Consider the following 21,734-nt stretch of genomic DNA (forward strand, 5'->3'; position numbering starts at 1 on the left):
TTGAGCAAAATCTAAGCTGAGAAAGCATTTTTGGCTTGAATACAGATGAATCTGCTCTAACTGCCTAAAACGAGCTCCCAGCGCCCTGAAACGCTTGATTTGGCAAGTAAAGACGTCTGACTGAAATGAGTGATGAAACAAGTGAAACCATGTTTCCACATCATGTTTAGGTCAAATTCATACATTTTGAGCAAAATCTAAGCTGAGAAAGGATTTTTGGCTTGAATACAGATGAATCTGCTCTAACTCCCTAAAACAAGCTCCCAGCGCCCTGAAACGCTTGATTTGGCAAGTAAAGACGTCTGACTGAAATGAGTGATGAAACAAGTGAAACCATGTTTCCACATCATGTTTAGGTCAAATTCATACATTTTGAGCAAAATCTAAGCTGAGAAAGCATTTTTGGCTTGAATACAGATGAATCTGCTCTAACTCCCTAAAACAAGCTCCCAGCGCCCTGAAACGCTTGATTTGGCAAGTAAAGACGTCTGACTGAAATGAGTGATGAAACAAGTGAAACCATGTTTCCACATATTGTTTAGGACAAATTCATACATTTTGAGCAAAATCTAAGCTGAGAAAGCATTTTTGGCTTGAATACAGATGAATCTGCTCTAACTCCCTAAAACAAGCTCCCAGCGCCCTGAAACGCTTGATTTGGCAAGAAAACACGTGTTAATGAAAATAATGATGAAACAAGTGAAACCATGTTTCCACATCATGTTTAGGTCAAATTCATACATTTTGAGCAAAATCTAAGCTGAGAAAGCATTTTTGGCTTGAATACAGATGAATCTGCTCTAACTCCCTAAAACAAGCTCCCAGCGCCCTGAAACGCTTGATTTGGCAAGTAAAGACGTCTGACTGAAATGAGTGATGAAACAAGTGAAACCATGTTTCCACATATTGTTTAGGACAAATTCATACATTTTGAGCAAAATCTAAGCTGAGAAAGCATTTTTGGCTTGAATACAGATGAATCTGCTCTAACTCCCTAAAACAAGCTCCCAGCGCCCTGAAACGCTTGATTTCGCAAGAAAACACGTCTTAATGAAAACAATGATGAAACAAGTGAAACCATGTTTCCACATCATGTTTAGGTCAAATTCATACATTTTGAGCAAAATCTAAGCTGAGAAAGCATTTTTGGCTTGAATACAGATGAATCTGCTCTAACTCCCTAAAACAAACTCCCAGCGCTCTAAATCGCGTGATTTGGCAAGAAAACACGTCTTAATGAAAACAATGATGAAACAAGTAAAAGCATGTTTCCACATCATGTTTAGGTCAAATTCATACATTTTGAGCAAAATCTAAGCTGAGAAAGTATTTTTGGCTTGGATACAGATGAATCTGCTCTAACTGCCTAAAACAAGCTCCCAGCGCCCTGAAACGCTTGATTTGGCAAGTAAAGACGTCTGACTGAAATGAGTGATGAAACAAGTGAAACCATGTTTCCACATATTGTTTAGGACAAATTCATACATTTTGAGCAAAATCTAAGCTGAGAAAGCATTTTTGGCTTGAATACAGATGAATCTGCTCTAACTCCCTAAAACAAGCTCCCAGCGCCCTGAAACGCTTGATTTGGCAAGAAAACACGTCTTAATGAAAACAATGATGAAACAAGTGAAACCATGTTTCCACATCATGTTTAGGTCAAATTCATACATTTTGAGCAAAATCTAAGCTGAGAAAGCATTTTTGGCTTGAATACAGATGAATCTGCTCTAACTCCCTAAAACAAACTCCCAGCGCTCTAAATCGCGTGATTTGGCAAGAAAACACGTCTTAATGAAAACAATGATGAAACAAGTAAAAGCATGTTTCCACATCATGTTTAGGTCAAATTCATACATTTTGAGCAAAATCTAAGCTGAGAAAGTATTTTTGGCTTGGATACAGATGAATCTGCTCTAACTGCCTAAAACAAGCTCCCAGCGCCCTGAAACGCTTGATTTGGCAAGTAAAGACGTCTGACTGAAATGAGTGATGAAACAAGTGAAACCATGTTTCCACATCATGTTTAGGTCAAATTCATACATTTTGAGCAAAATCTAAGCTGAGAAAGCATTTTTGGCTTGAATACAGATGAATCTGCTCTCACTGCCTAAAACAAGCTCCCAGCGCTCTAAATCGCGTGATTTGGCAAGAAAACACGTATTAATGAAAACAATGATGAAACAAGTAAAAGCATGTTTCCACATCATGTTTAGGTCAAATTCATACATTTTGAGCAAAATCTAAGCTGAGAAAGCATTTTTGGCTTGAATACAGATGAATCTGCTCTAACTGCCTAAAACGAGCTCCCAGCGCCCTGAAACGCTTGATTTGGCAAGTAAAGACGTCTGACTGAAATGAGTGATGAAACAAGTGAAACCATGTTTCCACATCATGTTTAGGTCAAATTCATACATTTTGAGCAAAATCTAAGCTGAGAAAGCATTTTTGGCTTGAATACAGATGAATCTGCTCTAACTCCCTAACACAAGCTCCCAGCGCCCTGAAACGCTTGATTTGGCAAGTAAAGACGTCTGACTGAAATGAGTGATGAAACAAGTGAAACCATGTTTCCACATCATGTTTAGGTCAAATTCATACATTTTGAGCAAAATCTAAGCTGAGAAAGCATTTTTGGCTTGAATACAGATGAATCTGCTCTAACTCCCTAAAACAAGCTCCCAGCGCCCTGAAACGCTTGATTTGGCAAGAAAACACGTCTTAATGAAAACAATGATGAAACAAGTGAAACCATGTTTCCACATCATGTTTAGGTCAAATTCATACATTTTGAGCAAAATCTAAGCTGAGAAAGCATTTTTGGCTTGAATACAGATGAATCTGCTCTAACTCCCTAAAACAAGCTCCCAGCGCCCTGAAACGCTTGATTTGGCAAGGAAAGACGTCTGACTGAAATGAGTGATGAAACAAGTGAAACCATGTTTCCACATCATGTTTAGGTCAAATTCATACATTTTGAGCAAAATCTAAGCTGAGTAAGCATTTTTGGCTTGAATACAGATGAATCTGCTCTAACTCCCTAAAACAAGCTCCCAGCGCCCTGAAACGCTTGATTTGGCAAGTAAAGACGTCTGACTGAAATGAGTGATGAAACAAGTGAAACCATGTTTCCACATATTGTTTAGGACAAATTCATACATTTTGAGCAAAATCTAAGCTGAGAAAGCATTTTTGGCTTGAATACAGATGAATCTGCTCTAACTCCCTAAAACAAGCTCCCAGCGATCTAAATCGCGTGATTTGGCAAGAAAACACGTCTTAATGAAAACAATGATGAAACAAGTAAAACCATGTTTCCACATCATGTTTAGGTCAAATTCATACGTTTTGAGCAAAATCTAAGCTGAGAAAGCATTTTTGGCTTGAATACAGATGAATCTGCTCTAACTCCCTAAAACAAGCTCCCAGCGCCCTGAAACGCTTGATTTGGCAAGTAAAGACGTCTGACTGAAATGAGTGATGAAACAAGTGAAACCATGTTTCCACATCATGTTTAGGCAAAATTCATACATTTTGAGCAAAATCTAAGCTGAGAAAGCATTTTTGGCTTGAATACAAGTGAATCTGCTCTAACTCCCTAAAACAAGCTCCCAGCGCCCTGAAACGCTTGATTTGGCAAGAAAACACGTCTTAATGAAAACAATGATGAAACAAGTGAAACCATGTTTCCACATCATGTTTAGGTCAAATTCATACATTTTGAGCAAAATCTAAGCTGAGAAAGCATTTTTGGCTTGAATACAGATGAATCTGCTCTAACTCTCTAAAACAAGCTCCCAGCGGTCTAAATTCTCGTGATTTGGCAAGTAAACACGTCTTAATGAAAACAATGATGAAACAAATAAAACCATGTTTCCACATCATGTTTAGGTCAAATTCATACATTTTGAGCAAAGTCTAAGCTGAGAAAGCATTTTTGGCTTGAATACAGATGAATCTGCTCTAACTGCCTAAAACAAGCTCCCAGCGCCCTGAAACGCTTGATTTGGCAAGAAAACACGTCTTAATGAAAACAATGATGAAACAAGTGAAACCATGTTTCCACATCATGTTTAGGTCAAATTCATACATTTTGAGCAAAATCTAAGCTGAGAAAGCATTTTTGGCTTGAATACAGATGAATCTGCTCTAACTGCCTAAAACGAGCTCCCAGCGCCCTGAAACGCTTGATTTGGCAAGTAAAGACGTCTGACTGAAATGAGTGATGAAACAAGTGAAACCATGTTTCCACATCATGTTTAGGTCAAATTCATACATTTTGAGCAAAATCTAAGCTGAGAAAGCATTTTTGGCTTGAATACAGATGAATCTGCTCTAACTCCCTAAAACAAGCTCCCAGCGCCCTGAAACGCTTGATTTGGCAAGTAAAGACGTCTGACTGAAATGAGTGATGAAACCATGTTTCCACATCATGTTTAGGTCAAATTCATACATTTTGAGCAAAATCTAAGCTGAGAAAGCATTTTTGGCTTGAATACAGATGAATCTGCTCTAACTCCCTAAAACAAGCTCCCAGCGCCCTGAAACGCTTGATTTGGCAAGTAAAGACGTCTGACTGAAATGAGTGATGAAACAAGTGAAACCATGTTTCCACATATTGTTTAGGACAAATTCATACATTTTGAGCAAAATCTAAGCTGAGAAAGCATTTTTGGCTTGAATACAGATGAATCTGCTCTAACTCCCTAAAACAAGCTCCCAGCGCCCTGAAACGCTTGATTTGGCAAGAAAACACGTCTTAATGAAAACAATGATGAAACAAGTGAAACCATGTTTCCACATCATGTTTAGGTCAAATTCATACATTTTGAGCAAAATCTAAGCTGAGAAAGTATCTTTGGCTTGAATACAGATGAATCTGCTCTAACTCCCTAAAACAAGCTCCCAGCGCTCTAAATCGCGTGATTTGGCAAGAAAACACGTCTTAATGAAAACAATGATGAAACAAGTAAAGCCATGTTTCCACATCATGTTTAGGTCAAATTCATACATTTTGAGCAAAATCTAAGCTGAGAAAGCATTTTTGGCTTGAATACAGATGAATCTGCTCTAACTGCCTAAAACAGGCTACCAGCGCCCTGAAACGCTTGATTTGGCAAGTAAAGGCGTCTGACTGAAATGAGTGATGAAACAAGTGAAACCATGTTTCCACATCATGTTTAGGTCAAATTCATACATTTTGAGCAAAATCTAATCTGAGAAAGCATTTTTGGCTTGAATACAGATGAATCTGCTCTAACTCCCTAAAACAAGCTCCCACCGCCCTTAAACGCTTGATTTGGCAAGTAAAGACGTCTGACTGAAATGAGTGATGAAACAAGTGAAACCATGTTTCCACATCATGTTTAGGTCAAATTCATACATTTTGAGCAAAATCTAAGCTGAGAAAGCATTTTTGGCTTGAATACAGATGAATCTGCTCTAACTCCCTAAAACAAGCTCCCAGCGCTCTAAATCGCGTGATTTGCCAAGAAAACACGTCTTGATGAAAACAATGATGAAACAAGCGAAACCATGTTTCCACATCATGTTTAGGTCAAATTCATACATTTTGAGCAAAATCTAAGCTGAGAAAGCATTTTTGGCTTGAATACAGATGAATCTGCTCTAACTGCCTAAAACAAGCTCCCAGCGCCCTGAAACGCTTGATTTGGCAAGCAAAGACGTCTGACTGAAATGAGTGATGAAACAAGTAAAACCATGTTTCCACCTCATGTTTAGGTCAAATTCATACATTTTGAGCAAAATCTAAGCTGAGAAAGCATTTTTGGCTTGAATACAGATGAATCTGCTCTAACTGCCTAAAACAAGCTCCCAGCGCCCTGAAACGCTTGATTTGGCAAGTAAAGACGTCTGACTGAAATGAGTGATGAAACAAGTGAAACCATGTTTCCACATCATGTTTAGGTCAAATTCATACATTTTGAGCAAAATCTAAGCTGAGAAAGCATTTTTGGCTTGAATACAGATGAATCTGCTCTAGCTGCCTAAAACAAGCTCCCAGCGCCCTGAAACGCTTGATTTGGCAAGTAAAGACGTCTGACTGAAATGAGTGATGAAACAAGTGAAACCATGTTTCCACATCATGTTTAGGTCAAATTCATACATTTTGAGCAAAATCTAAGCTGAGAAGGCATTTTTGGCTTGAATACAGATGAATCTGCTCTAACTGCCTAAAACAAGCTCCCAGCGCCCTGAAACGCTTGATTTGGCAAGTAAAGACGTCTGACTGAAATTAGTGATGAAAAAAGTGAAACCATGTTTCCACATCATGTTTAGGTCAAATTCATACATTTTGAGCAAAATCTAAGCTGAGAAAACATTTTTGGCTTGAATACAGATGAATCTGCTCTAACTGCCTAAAACAAGCTCCCAGCGCCCTGAAACGCTTGATTTGGCAAGTAAAGACGTCTGACTGAAATTAGTGATGAAAAAAGTGAAACCATGTTTCCACATCATGTTTAGGTCAAATTCATACATTTTGAGCAAAATCTAAGCTGAGAAAACATTTTTGGCTTGAATACAGATGAATCTGCTCTAACTGCCTAAAACAAGCTCCCAGCGCCCTGAAACGCTTGATTTGGCAAGTAAAGACGTCTGACTGAAATGAGTGATGAAACAAGTAAAACCATGTTTCCACATCATGTTTAGGTCAAATTCATACATTTTGAGCAAAATCTAAGCTGAGAAAGCATTTTTGGCTTGAATACAGATGAATCTGCTCTAGCTGCCTAAAACAAGCTCCCAGCGCCCTGAAACGCTTGATTTGGCAAGTAAAGACGTCTGACTGAAATGAGTGATGAAACAAGTGAAACCATGTTTCCACATCATGTTTAGGTCAAATTCATACATTTTGAGCAAAATCTAAGCTGAGAAAGCATTTTTGGCTTGAATACAGATGAATCTGCTCTAACTGCCTAAAACAAGCTCCCAGCGCCCTGAAACGCTGGATTTGGCACGCAAAGACGTCTGACTGAAATGAGTGATGAAACAAGTGAAACCATGTTTCCACATCATGTTTAGGTGAAATTCATACTTTTTGAGCAAAATCTAAGCTGAGAAAGCATTTTTGGCTTGAATACAGATGAATCTGCTCTAACTCCCTAAAACAAGCTCCCAGCGCTCTAAATCGCGTGATTTGGCAAGAAAACACGTCTTAATGAAAACAATGATGAAACAAGTAAAACCATGTTTCCACATCATGTTTAGGTCAAATTCATACATTTTGAGCAAAATCTAAGCTCAGAAAGCATTTTTGGCTTGAATACAGATGAATCTGCTCTAACTCCCTAAAACAAGCTCCCAGCGCTCTAAATCGCGTGATTTGGCAAGAAAACATGTCTTAATGAAAACAATGATGACACAAGTAAAACCATGTTTCCACATCATGTTTAGGTCAAATTCATACATTTTGAGCAAAATCTAAGCTCAGAAAGCATTTTTGGCTTGAATACAGATGAATCTGCTCTAACTGCCTAAAACAAGCTCCCAGCGCCCTGAAACGCTTGATTTGGCAAGTAAAGACGTCTGACTGAAATGAGTGATGAAACAAGTGAAACCATGTTTCCACATCATGTTTAGGTCAAATTCATACATTTTGAGCAAAATCTAAGCTGAGAAAGCATTTTTGGCTTGAATACAGATGAATCTGCTCTAACTGCCTAAAACAAGCTCCCAGCGCCCTGAAACGCTGGATTTGGCAAGAAAACACGTCTTAATGAAAACAATGATGAAACAAGTAAAACCATGTTTCCACATCATGTTTAGGTCAAATTCATACATTTTGAGCAAAATCTAAGCTGAGAAAGCATTTTTGTCTTGAATACAGATGAATCTGCTCTAACTGCCTAAAACAAGCTCCCAGCGCCCTGAAACGCTGGATTTGGCACGTAAAGAAGTCTGACTGAAATGAGTGATGAAACAAGTGAAACCATGTTTCCACATCATGTTTAGGTCAAATTCATACATTTTGAGCAAAATCTAAGCTGAGAAAGCATTTTTGGCTTGACTACAGATGAATCTGCTCTAACTGCCTAAAACAAGCTCCCAGCGCCCTGAAACGCTGGATTTGGCAAGTAAAGACGTCTGACTGAAATGATTGATGAAACAAGTGAAACCATGTTTCCACATCATGTTTAGGTCAAATTCATACATTTTGAGCAAAATCTAAGCTGAGAAAACATTTTTGGCTTGAATACAGATGAATCTGCTCTAACTCCCTAAAAAAAGCTCCCAGCGATCTAAATCGCCTGATTTGGCAAGAAAACACGTCTTAATGAAAACAATGATGAAACAAGCAAAACCATGTTTCCACATCACGTTTAGGTCAAATTCATACATTTTGAGCAAAATCTAAGCTGAGAAAGCATTTTTGGCTTGAATACAGATGAATCTGCTCTAACTGCCTAAAACAAGCTCCCAGCCCCCTGAAACGCTTGATTTGGCAAGTAAAGACGTCTGACTGAAATGAGTGATGAAAGAAGTGAAACCATGTTTCCACATCATGTTTAGGTCAAATTCATACATTTTGAGCAAAATCTAAGCTGAGAAAGCATTTTTGGCTTGAATACAGATGAATCTACTCTAACTGCCTAAAACAAGCTCCCACTGCCCTGAAACGCTTGATTTGGCAAGTAAAGACGTCTGACTGAAATGAGTGATGAAACAAGTGAAACCATGTTTCCACATCGTGTTTAGGTCAAATTCATACATTTTGAGCAAAATCTAAGCTGAGAAAGCATTTTTGGCTTGAATACAGATGAATCTTTTCTAACTCCCTAAAACAAGCTCCCAGCGCTCTAAATCGCGTGATTTGGAAAAAAACCACGTCTTAATGAAAACAATGATGAAACAAGTAAAACCATGTTTCCACATCATGTTTAGGTCAAATTCATACATTTTGAGCAAAATCTAAGCTGAGAAAGCATTTTTGGCTTGAATACAGATGAATCTGCTCTAACTGCCTAAAACAAGCTCCCAGCGCCCTGAAACGCTTGATTTGGCAAGTAAAGACGTCTGACTGAAATGAGTGATGAAACAAGTGAAACCATGTTTCCACATCATGTTTAGGTCAAATTCATACATTTTGAGCAAAATCTAAGCTGAGAAAGCATTTTTGGCTTGAATACAGATGAATCTGCTCTAACTGCCTAAAACAAGCTCCCAGCGCCCTGAAACGCTTGATTTGGCAAGTAAAGACGTCTGACTGAAATGAGTGATGAAACAAGTGAAACCATGTTTCCACATCATGTTTAGGTCAAATTCATACATTTTGAGCAAAATCTAAGCTGAGAAAGCATTTTTGGCTTGAATACAGATGAATCTGCTCTAACTCCCTAAAACAAGCTCCCAGCGCTCTAAATCGCGTGATTTGGCAAGAAAACACGTCTTAATGAAAACAATGATGAAACAAGTAAAACCATGTTTCCACATCATGTTTAGGTCAAATTCATACATTTTGAGCAAAATCTAAGCTGAGAAAGCTTTTTTAGTTTGAATACAGATGAATCTGCTCTAACTGCCTAAAACAAGCTCCCAGCGCCCTGAAACGCTTGATTTGGAAAGTAAAGACATCTGACTGAAATGAGGGATGAAACAAGTGAAACCATGTTTCCACATCATGTTTAGGTCAAATTCATACATTTTGAGCAAAATCTAAGCTGAGAAAGCATTTTTGACTTGAATACAGATAAATCTGCTCTAACTCCCTAAAACAAGGTCCAGGCGCTCTAAATCGCTTGATTTGGCAAGAAAAGGCGTCTGAATGAAATGAATGATGAAACAAGTGAAACCAAGTTTCCACACTTTGTTTAGGTCAAATTCATACATTTTGAGCAAAATCTAAGCTGAGAAAGCATTTTTGACTTGAATACAGATGAATCTGCTCTAACTCCTTCAAACAAACTCCCAGCGCTCTAAATCGCTTGATTTGGCAAGAAAACACGTCTGACTGAAATGAATGATGAAACAAGTGAAACCAAGTTTCCACACTTTGTTTAGGTCAAATTCATACATTTTGAGCAAAATCTACCTGTGAAAGCATTTTTGGCATGAATACAGATGAATCTGCTCTAACTCCGTCAAACAAGCTCCCAGCGCTCTAAATCGCTTGATTTGGCAAGAAAACACGTCTTAATGAAAACAATGATGAAACAAGTGAAACCATGTTCCCACACTCTGTTCAGGTCAAATTCATACATTTTGAGCAAAATCTAAGCTGAGAAAGCATTTTTGGCTTGGATACAGATGAATCTGCTCTAACTCCCTAAAACAAGCTCCCAGCGCTCTAAATCGCTTGATTTGGCAAGAAAAGGCGTCTGAATGAAATGAATGATGAAACAAGTGAAACCAAGTTTCCACACTTTGTTTAGGTCAAATTCATACATTTTGAGCAAAATCTAAGCTGAGAAAGCATTTTTGACTTGAATACAGATGAATCTGCTCTAACTCCTTCAAATAAACTCCCAGCGCTCTAAATCGCTTGATTTGGCAAGAAAACACGTCTTAATGAAAACAATGATGAAACAAGTGAAACCATGTTTCAACACTTTGTTTAGGTCAAATTCATACATTTTGAGCAAAATCTAAGCTGAGAAAGCATTTTTGGCTTGAATACAGATGAATCTGCTCTAACTCCGTCAAACAAGCTCCCAGCGCTCTAAATCGCTTGATTTTGCAAGAAAACACGTCTTAATGAAATGAATGATGAAACAAGTGAAACCATGTTTCCACACTTTGTTTAGGTCAAATTCATACATTTTGAGCAAAATCTAAGCTGAGAAAGCATTTTTGACTTGAATACAGACAAATCTGCTCTAACTCCCTAAAACAAGCTCCCAGCGCTCTAAATCGCTTGATTTTGCAAGAAAACACGTCTGACTGAAATGAATGATGAAACAAGTGAAACCATGTTCCCACACTCTGTTCAGGTCAAATTCATACATTTTGAGCAAAATCTAAGCTGAGAAAGCATTTTTGGCTTGAATACAGATGAATCTGCTCTAACTCCATCAAACAAGCTCCCAGCGCTCTAAATCGCTTGATTTGGCAAGAAAACATGTCTTAATGAAAACAATGATGAAACAAGTGAAACCATGTTTCCACACTTTGTTTAGGTCAAATTCATACATTTTGAGCCAAATCTAAGCTGAGAGAGCATTTTTGGCTTGAATACAGATGAATCTGCTCTAACCCCGTCAAACAAGCTCCCAGCGTTCTAAATCGCTTGATTTGGCAAGAAAACACGTCTTAATGAAAACAATGTTGAAACAAGTGAAACCATATTTCCACACTTTGTTTAGGTCAAATTCATACATTTTGAGCAAAATCTAAGCTGAGAAAACATGTTTGGCTTGAATACAGATGAATCTGCACTAACTCCGTAAAACAAGCTCCCAGCGCTCTAAATCGCTTGATTTGGCAAGAAAAGGCGTCTGAATGAAATGAATGATGAAACAAGTGAAACCATGTTTCCACACTTTGTTTAGGTCAAATTCATACATTTTGAGCAAAATCTAAGCTGAGAAAGCATTTTTGACTTGAATACAGATAAATCTGCTCTAACTCCCTAGCTCCCAGCGCTCTAAATCGCTTGATTTTGCAAGAAAACACGTCTTAATGAAAACAATGATGAAACGAGTGAAACCATGTTTCCACACTTTGTTTAGGTCAAATTCATACATTTTGAGCAAAATCTAAGCTGAGAAAGCATTTTTGGCTTGAATACAGATGAATCTGCTCTAACTCCCTAAAACAAGCTCCCAGCGCTCCAAATCGCTTGATTTGGCAAGAAATGACGTCTGAATGAAATGAATGATGAAACAAGTGAAACCATGTTTCCACACTTTGTTTAGGTCAAATTCATACATTTTGAGCAAAATCTAAACTGAGAAAGCATTTTTGGCTTGAATACAGATGAATCTGCTCTAACTCCGTCAAACAAGCTCCCAGCGCTCTAAATCGCTTGATTTGGCAAGAAAACACGTCTTAATGAAAACAATGATGAAACAAGTGAAACCATGTTTCCACACTTTGTTTAGGTCAAATTCATACATTTTGAGCAAAATCTAAGCTGAGAAAGCATTTTTGGCTTGAATACAGATGAATCTGCTCTAACTCCCTAAAACAAGCTCCCAGCGCTCTAAATCGCTTGATTTGGCAAGAAAAGAAGTTTGACTGAAATGAATGATGAAACAAGTGAAACCAAGTTTCCACACTTTGTTTGGGTCAAATTCATACATTTTGAGCAAAATCTAAACTGAGAAAGCATTTTTGGCTTGAATACAGATAAATCTGCTCTAACTCCCTCAAACAAGCTCCCAGCGCTCTAAATCGCTTGATTTGGCAAGAAAACACGTCTCAATGAAAACAATGATGAAACAAGTGAAACCATGTTTCCACACTTTGTTTAGGTCAAATTCATACATTTTGAGCAAAATCTAAGCTGAGAAAGCATTTTTGGCTTGAATACAGATGAATCTGCTCTAACTCCGTCAAACAAGCTCCCAGCGCTCTAAATCGCTTGATTTGGCAAGAAAACACGTCTTAATGAAAACAATGTTGAAACAAGTGAAACCATGTTTCCACACTATGTTTATTTCAAATTCATACATTTTGAGCAAAATCTAAGCTGAGAAAGCATTTTTGTTGGAATACAGCTTCATCTTCTCTAATTGTCCAAAACAAGCTTCTAGCCCTCTGAAAAGCGTTACTTCGCGAGAAAAGACTTGTGACTGAAATGACTGATGGAACAAGCGAAAACGATATTTCAACACTATCCTAGCTGGCACCAGACGTCAATAGACGTCTTTGGTTGGATTGACGTCATGACGTCAGGTTACCAAATCCAACGTCCATTTAACGTACTTTCAACATCTTTTGACATAGGAATATTGACGTCAAGTGACATTAATATTTTGTTGGTTTTAATTTTCGGTGTTACATAACATATACAATGTACAATGTCATAACAAAGTCTGATGCCAACATCATTTGACATATGATTCTGACATTCAAGGTGACCAAAAACCAACATCCATTTCACATCAATTTTCAACATGTTTTGACATAGGAATATGGACTTCATCAAGTGATGTTAATATTTTGTTGTTTTTATGTTGTGGTGTTGGGCAACCAACACCCAATGTTTGTCAGACGTCTTGTACTAATAAAACTTTGATGTTAGATAATGATCTTTTTGATGACTAAATTCTAACGTCTGGACAACATCTATAAACATCATTAGTTTGACATAAGACATAGTCGTCTAATGATGTTGAAATGTGGATGGTTTAAAGTTTGGGTTTTAGATAACTGATATCCAATGTCGGACCAATGTCTGACACCAACGTCATTTCGACATATGATTCTGACATTTATGGTGACCAAAAACCAACGTCCTTTTAATGTCTACTTTCAACATTATTTGACTTAAGAATATGGACGTCAAGTGACATTAATATTTTGGGTTAGGGTAAGGGTACGGTGACCAAAACCCAACGTCTTTTCAACGCCATAATTTAAACGTTTACAGAACGTGATATTCTAACATCCTTTGACATAAAAATGTTGTCACTTTTAAGTAGTGGCAATAAGTAACTAAAATCCAATGTCTTGCAAACATCTAAAACTAACATCAGTCTGGCATAGAAAACTTAAACTTTAAGGTCATAATGATAACATCGAACCAATGCAACATTCTAACATTGTTTGTTTGACGATATTTTTTTGGCAGGTTCCCTGCTCGGGCCCTAATAAGCCTGGCAGCAGCAGCTGGTCGGGCTGGTCAGGTCAAGCTCATGCTCCAGTAGCAGCCAGGTACCAGGCTAAACTCAAGCTTCAGCAGCAGCTACCGATAGGCTAAACTCAGGCTTCAGCAGCAGTACCACCAGGCCAAGTTGGCTCCAGCAGCAGCCAGCTTCCATCAGGCCAGGCCAAAGCTTCAGTGCTAGTATAGGAGTTCGGGATGCCTCTGGCATGTTCTCATGCGTTGTGCATGTGTTGATTGATGATTACTTGATGATTTGCCTTCTTGATGAAACACATCACTGTTTGATCCATTTGATTTGAATCACAAATAGTGCTGTCATGATTTGAATTTTGATCCTGCTATTCTTTGCATCAAACTGTTGCAATGCTATAGTAGGTAGTTTTTGGTTTCTAGTACAGCTGTAACCATTATTGAATAACAATATAACAAAATATTGCTCTAGGCCACCATGAATTGGGGGCCTTTTTACTCAAATATCACATAGCTTCAGATAAGTAGCAGCTCTGTGGCTGCACCTATGGGATAGTCACCATGAAGAAACCTATACAATCCTTCATGTAACGCAACAACCCTGAAAGATGTGATCAATAAATTGCTCAGTTCTGTCACCCTACTTGTGGTGATGATGGAGAAGTGGTTAACTGCTGTGTTCAGTGTTATCTGTACTATCAAATGTATTTCATTCATTGTGAATAATGTTGCTATCAGAAAATGCATCATCTTATGTGTCTTTATGCATATTGGTTAAATGTAGTCAGCAAATTCCCCTCAGCTGTGATATAATCATGCACCTAAGCACAGTTGTCATCATGATAATTAATAACTGTTGTAATTGTATTGAATTGTTATTGGGCAAGACTTACTATAATGTACCAGATAGACAAAGTTCAAATCTATTTAATGGTGACATTACAAGGAAAACGGTTCATGAGCATTTACAGTAAGACAACATTCAGGCTAGTTTGACCATTGATGTGCCACTGTGTGACTGTTTTTAAGTGAAGCAATTACAAAATATCCACATTTGAAGTTGTTACTGTGACAAAGCTGTCACATTCTGTTGTCTCTAAATATGAACTGTCCATGTTAACAATAATTTCTGAAGGTGAGTAAAGGAGCAGCAAAGTTCCCATAGCATCAGGTAAGAAAACTGATTGCCGTCGTTGTTGATTTTCCTCAAACATGAATGGAATTTTAATTTCCTCCACTTCTTCCCAGACGAAGAAGGCAAACACGGCACGCTCAGCCTAGTCACTTCACATCTACGGGAAGAGAGAGTGTTTGAAAATCCACATCAGATCCTCCTGGAATTATCTGGTTGCAACGCTGACTTTGAGTACTATCAATCTGAACAGAAATGCGTCAGTGGAAACAGGTGGTTTTCTTTTAAAGTAAATCTGAAATCAAAGGGAAATATTGGCAAAAATGTCACATTTTAGAGGGCTTTAATTTTGAAAATCCATATCAGATGTTCCTGGAATTATGTAACTCAACTCTGAAGTTGAGTACTATCAATCTGAACAGAAATGAGTCTGTGGAAACAGGTAGTTTGCTTTTACAGTAAATCTGAAATCAAAGGAAAATATAATCAAAAATCACATTTTAGAGGGCTTTAATTTTGAAAATCCACATCAGATCCTCCTGGAATTATCTGAGTGCAACTTTGACAATGAGTTCTATCAATCTGACGTGAAATGAGTCTGTGGAAACAGGTAGTGTTCTTTTAAAGTAAATCTGAAAATCCGACACCCGGCCGCAACCAAGAAAGGGAGCCTCGAAGAGTAAGGCTAACCTTAGAGTCATTAGCCTTGAGTGAGAGGGTTTTAGCGGTGGCGGCTAGCATCCGCCGCTAGCATTTGCTTCCCAGCTCACCGCAACAGCCCTCTTACTCGTTACCACTGGGCTACTGTTGCTCGTACATGGGTTCATGGCTCTGATGCTTCACTCGGACTGTATTTCTTTATTCTTTTTTTGAAGTCCTGACAACAACAGCTGCTGAGAGAGGGGGATGTGCTAGCATCCGGGACAGCTAGCGGGGCCAGCAGCCCTCCTCAGTGAGTTTCGCTTTCGCTACACAGCGCTTCACGGAGCTCTTCTTCTTTTCTTAACATTAAGGTCCCATCAGGGACATTTTTGTCTTTTTAGGCAACATTTTCATCTTCTTTTGGCCACCATTTTGTCTGTGTTGGTGACCGTGACTTAAAAATATTTTTCATTTTTACACCGTGTCCTAACCGCAAAATTAATAGTTTTATATTGTAATGTCCTGACTGGCCGCGAGCGACGCAGCGCAACTCAACGCGCGGTGTAGAGCCCGTCGCCCGGTTTCTATTTCTGTCACTCGCGTTGACAGCGCCATGGACGAGGAGCAGCTGATTCAGTTGGTAGAAACTAGGAGCTACCTGTATGATACCTCCTCATTTCACTACAAAAATGTCAATAAGGTGGCAGTCTCCACAGCTACCTCCGCTCTCCTCACTCAGTCACCACACACGGGATTGTGGCATTTCAAGTGTCCGAGGTTTGGTTCTGTTTGCAGCTCTTTGGATCGGCACTGCCTCCGTGTCTGCGTCTGCTGCTGCTGCAGGACTTTCCTCTAGGCTCTCCTGCTGCTGGTGCCCTTTTAATAAGATGCGGACATTGATCCCAGCCAGGTCAAGGATGTTATAGAAGACCGCCGCCGGCCATCTTTCTGCCTTTGATGGAGTATGCCATCGCATCTGATCCGGGACATCCTCGCTGCACTTTGGGTGCCCGCACCTGAGTGCAGGGTGCACAGGATGCAGACATTCTTCCTCGGCTTTCCCTGCTACACATCAGAGTCGCATCACTTCAGCACTTGAACAGCCCCGCTCGTGTTTCACAGAGGAGGAAACTCCCGTTTTTGTTTGCCCAAGGTGCCAACCTAACTATAATAATTAACTTGCAAGTACATTCACAAAGATGCACAGCTGGAGACGCTAACAAAGTTAGAGACAAGAGAGACAATGAATGAAATCCCGCGAAACAATGTGTAGTCAATATGACCGCTTATGGCCGAAATAGTTAAAACAAATCACATTTTCTTTTCCTTTTGTGTAATTTATAACATTTCTCAATGAGAATAGAGACACTTTTAGAAAATCTTTAATGTTTGCATTTAGTTATTTACATCACAGATTGATAACTTAAATGTGATAATGTTCAGTTATTATTATTATTATTATTTTCTATGTCATAATTACACTGTAACGTTAATTCACGTAAGTTAACTGACGGGACAGGTCTCAACTGTTGGCCACACTGTAACCGATAGATATCTGTGTGCAATTAGGGCATAGACAATAAGGACTTTAGGACTTAATTCTCTCAATTGGAAATAATTATCTATAATTTATCTCCCAGCTGTAGGTGGTCCCAGTGAAATGCAAATAACATGCGAATGCAAATATTCGCGCTGTACTAGATCATGTCATGTCATTGTCCGTAACCGCTTATCCCTTTCCATGGGGTCACGGGGTGTTGCTGCTGGAGCCAATCCCAGCCTTGTACTCTCGGGATAAGTCACCAGCTCATCGCAGGGCCCTCACTGATGAGCAATGTGGGGTTCAGTATCTTGCTCAAAGACACTTCGACATGCAGCGCAGCCTTGCCCGGAGCTGGGATTTGAACTAGCGACCTTTCGATCACTACTCGACCTGCTCTACCCGCTGAGCTACAGCCGCCCCTGTACTAAATCAGTATGTTCATGATTATTCTCTGGTGACATTGAGTGATTTTATGAATACTTGCTGTACATTTCTTATACAGCTCCTTTAACTGCAAAAGTAATTTACATTGGAAATAATTTGTCTTAAGTCTGAAAAATAGCTTAACTATTACATCAACCACTCCAGAACAGGAAAAAAACCCGTACCCAATGCCAGAAGTTGTCAGAAATGTTTCCGTAAAATAACAGTAAAAGTACTGGCAGCTCATTACACAGGACTTTGACCATTAATTAAAAAACGTACTTTGGCCATCAATTAACCGGTCTTAAAAGACAGATTTTTACTGTCAATTAACAATGAACCACAGACAAAATAACAGGATATTTTCAGTTATTTAATGGTTTATCTCTTGTGAAATAGCAGGATATTTGTGGTCATCTAATGGTGTTTTTATAGTGGAAAAACAGGTCATTTTCTGTTATTAAATGGGGTATCTATAGTGAAATAAAACGTTTTCTGTAAATCTAATTTCAGTAATTTACTGAACATTTACTGTGAAAAAAACAGGACATTATCCAGTATAAAATGGTCTTTATCCTACAGTAAAAAACAAAAAGAACAGGAAGCCATCAGTTATTTAATGGTTTATTTGTTTTTGATAAATCATCCTTCAAATCATCACAGAAGCAGTGCACATAAAATAGCCTGCCCACAAACTTACTGTAGATTGAATATTTTAAAACAGTACTTTGAATATTTTAAAACAGTACTACACTAACATTGAAGATAATTTGAAAACATGTACCAGTAAAACTGTAACATTTACAAATGAGCAGAAGCTTAAAGGGATATTACGGTCTAAGTTTAATCCATGTTCTAAAACACCATGACACTGAGTACGATGCCCCCCTCGAGAGATAAAGTCTGCGTACTGCTAGCTTACGTAGTTTTAGCATCCTCAGCAATGACCACACAACAACAATACACTGCTGTAAAAGGATCCAAGTATAAATCACCATCAAAAAGCCAAAAATAATGTTCAGAACAGCACCAAACTTCAGCAACATTAGAAACAGGGTCCCAGCACATATTTCAAGGCATCAAACATTTGATATCGTTGCCGGCTTTGTCGGAAAAGATAAACAAAAAAAAAAAAAAAAGGAAAAAGAAATAATAATGTGGAAAAATCCTCGTATTCCATATGGTACCTGCACTGAGGCATAATGGATTGGCTTCTGAGGGTTCATGTGTCGTAGCTGTCCAAGAACTTTTGCACGGGTAGATGTTCACCTGAAAAAAAGTACAGTAATTTTAGCCAACAAACATTTTCATATTTGAATTGAAAACACTGTTATTGGCTTTATTGAACACAGACTATTACATTTTTGTCCTGAAACTGCACCAGGTTTTTTTTTAATTGCAAAAAAAAGTGTTCGAGGTTACTTGAAATGCAGCATATTAGGGTTTCACCAATGTTGTCTCTTTCACTTTCTCCCTTATTTTCCAGCCCTAAACTGCATCAACAAACTGCAAAATTCAAGATTAATTTAACGTTTTTTTATGTCAATTATGAGTAATGAACAATTATCTGAAAAAAAAAAATACTGCACTGGCTGCAAAGAAAAATATTTTAAATAAATACATTAGAAAATAAATACATTTTAATAAATATTCGCTCAATATTACATTATGCTCCGCTCTGATGCCAGTCGGATAGTCAGTAGTAAAAATGAGTGCCGTATTTTGTCCGGACTATATGTGGCACTGGAGTATTAGTCACATCTGTCACAAAATTCGCCATGAAGAGGGAAAAAAAACATACAAGTCGCATTGGTCTGTAAGTCGCATTTATTTTTGAGACAATTAATAGCCGGGTCTCATATAATGGCCAGGCCTTGAGTACACAAGCAAATAAAGCCCGGAACTAAATAACCCGCTACAAACTGGGTTAAAAAAAAAAAAAGAAAAAAGAAGAAAAAAAAAGGATAAAGAAAAATGGGGATTTGATCAGAATCTCCTTCAACTTGTGTTGACTGTCTGTTAAGACTGACGGGAGTGAAGCTGACCTCATCCTCTGCTTCAGAGAGGGACAGCCTTGCACTGTCGGACCTGTCCGCCAGGGACAGAGACAGACCGGCACACATTGTAAAAATACTGAGAGTGAAGTGAAGCGCTACGGCGCAACGGAGAGAGAGACCCAGGTCAGACAGCTTAGTAAGGAGAACAGCATGTGATGAGGATGAAGATGAGCTACTGAATGAGGAGGGATTTAGAAATAAAAGCCTCCCTGTCATCTTGTGGTCATAGATGACATAGCGTATATTTTTGATATAGGAGTCGTTTCTAAATATAGGGCATGGCCAGCAAAACTACTAAAAAAAAAGCGTGACTTATAGTCCGGAAAATATGGTAACATTAGTGTTCCTTTATATCACTGACGTATTTTTTTCTTGTTTAAGGCTGCTATGTTATTTATCTTTATGTTAGCTGTGGCTGCATATTCTTTACCCGTCTGCTCCGGTGAAATAAAGCCATATTTCCGCGCTCAGTAGGTTAAGTTTTCATATGTGCTATTTTCAACGTGTCAACAATGGGACAACAGGCAGCTAACAGACCAACCTAGCTAAAGCTAACGTAGCTAGCAAGTCGCGAGACCATAGTGAAATACTTAAGGGAACGTTAAATCTAATCCAGTAATATGAACATTTATTTAACATTTTACCGAGAAAATCTCTCTTAAAAAGTTCAATCAATTGGCTTACCTTGACATGAAAGTGAAGAAAGCCGAGTGAGACCTTGACAGACCTGCACTGACAGACGCACACTGAGGGAGGAGGGGGTTGTGTCATGACGTATCACATGGCAGACAGACAGACAATACTGTCAATCATACTGTAAACTCACAGATGATGACCAACTGATGAGTGATCTTTATCAGAACAGACAGGCTCACATACAAAGCGGCTGTTTCTAATCTGGCAAACAATTAATTCATTTCTCAGTTTCTAAATTTAAAATAATCAAACCAAGTATTTGAATTTACAATAGAGAATAACTAACGTTAGTCTAACGTTGCGAACTACCGTTAGTGCTAGCTAGCAAACATTAACGTGATATCTAAGCCGTTGACTATTTGACTATTCCAGAACACAACTTTTCCAACTCATTTAGACCTACTCTTAATAAAACAGTTGCTTTATTATTGATTGATTTATACTGTATTGTTAATTAATTATTTGTTTCCTTACCACAAATGAAATGCTGACACCTGCAAACAATGGCCGCCAAGAGAGGTTGGGAGATCAAAATCCCATAATGCAATTCGGGATGTAAATTTACAGAAATAAACCTGTGAATCCCATTTATGGACAATATCTGTTGAAATGTACAATCATTCTGTTAATACACAGATTTTTCTTACAGTATAAAACATATAAAGGAACTGCTTATTGATGTGTTAAAAGAAAAAAAAGGCGAAAGTACTTTTGCAATATCAGATCTTTGAAATTGAATTGTATGTCAAAGACTGGGGAAACCAAAAATAAATATGTTCTAAGTTTAAAAATACCACAGGAAAATATATATTAACCACTCTGTCAAATTTGAAGGACTAAAACATTTGTTAAGTATATAAAATTATGCATCAAAATTGTCAATAAATGAGCAGCATTCTCTGCCTCAGGATGGTGGGGTATGTCCGCAACAGGCAAAGAAACCACGCCCCATCGCAGAAGAACAAGGCCTCGCTGTACAAGTGTATGCGTCATCATAAAATAGGGAAAGTGACCTCAAACACACCGCCACACGAGTCCTTGGCAGTTGATCAAATCCTCAGGAAATATTTCTTACTTTATATGATAGTTTTGCGATATGCAAGACTGATTTAAGCTAAAATCACAACATGACGGATTTAATAAAATGTGTGATCTTGGTAGACGGCAAACAGCAAATGCTGTTGGACAGAACAACAAAAACATACAAACAGTCCGAGTCGGATGGGGCGGCAAGACAGTATGCACCACGATGTTCCAATGCCGATGTTCAAATGTCACATCCGGTTGAGGTTACTGTTGCGACAGATAAAACATATATGTAGAATAGGGAAGCCCACAATATCAGATCTCAGATCAGAGATGAGATTGAGATACAACAACAACACCTCCCCCCCAGCAACAGGTGGGAAACGCCACTCATGATGGTATGGGATTGGATTAAAGGGTCAGGTTATATCTGACCCATTTGTGTGACGTTAGCGC

The 21,734-nt window shown here is 38.4% G+C and overlaps 1 long non-coding RNA gene across 1 annotated transcript; it reads right to left on the bottom strand.

Moving 5' to 3' along the window:
- Window positions 1-18,539: 18,539 nt before the first annotated feature.
- On the bottom strand, window positions 18,540-20,808 carry LOC119031327. The gene is made up of 3 exons (XR_005078574.1): window positions 20,727-20,808; window positions 20,241-20,302; window positions 18,540-18,768 (listed from the first exon to the last, which is right to left on the bottom strand). It is a non-coding gene; the product is annotated as an uncharacterized LOC119031327 (long non-coding RNA).
- Between the last annotated feature and the right edge of the window lie 926 nt (window positions 20,809-21,734).

The sequence above is a fragment of the Acanthopagrus latus genome, chromosome 13, assembly GCF_904848185.1.
Source record: "Acanthopagrus latus isolate v.2019 chromosome 13, fAcaLat1.1, whole genome shotgun sequence".
Lineage (NCBI taxonomy): Eukaryota > Metazoa > Chordata > Actinopteri > Spariformes > Sparidae > Acanthopagrus > Acanthopagrus latus.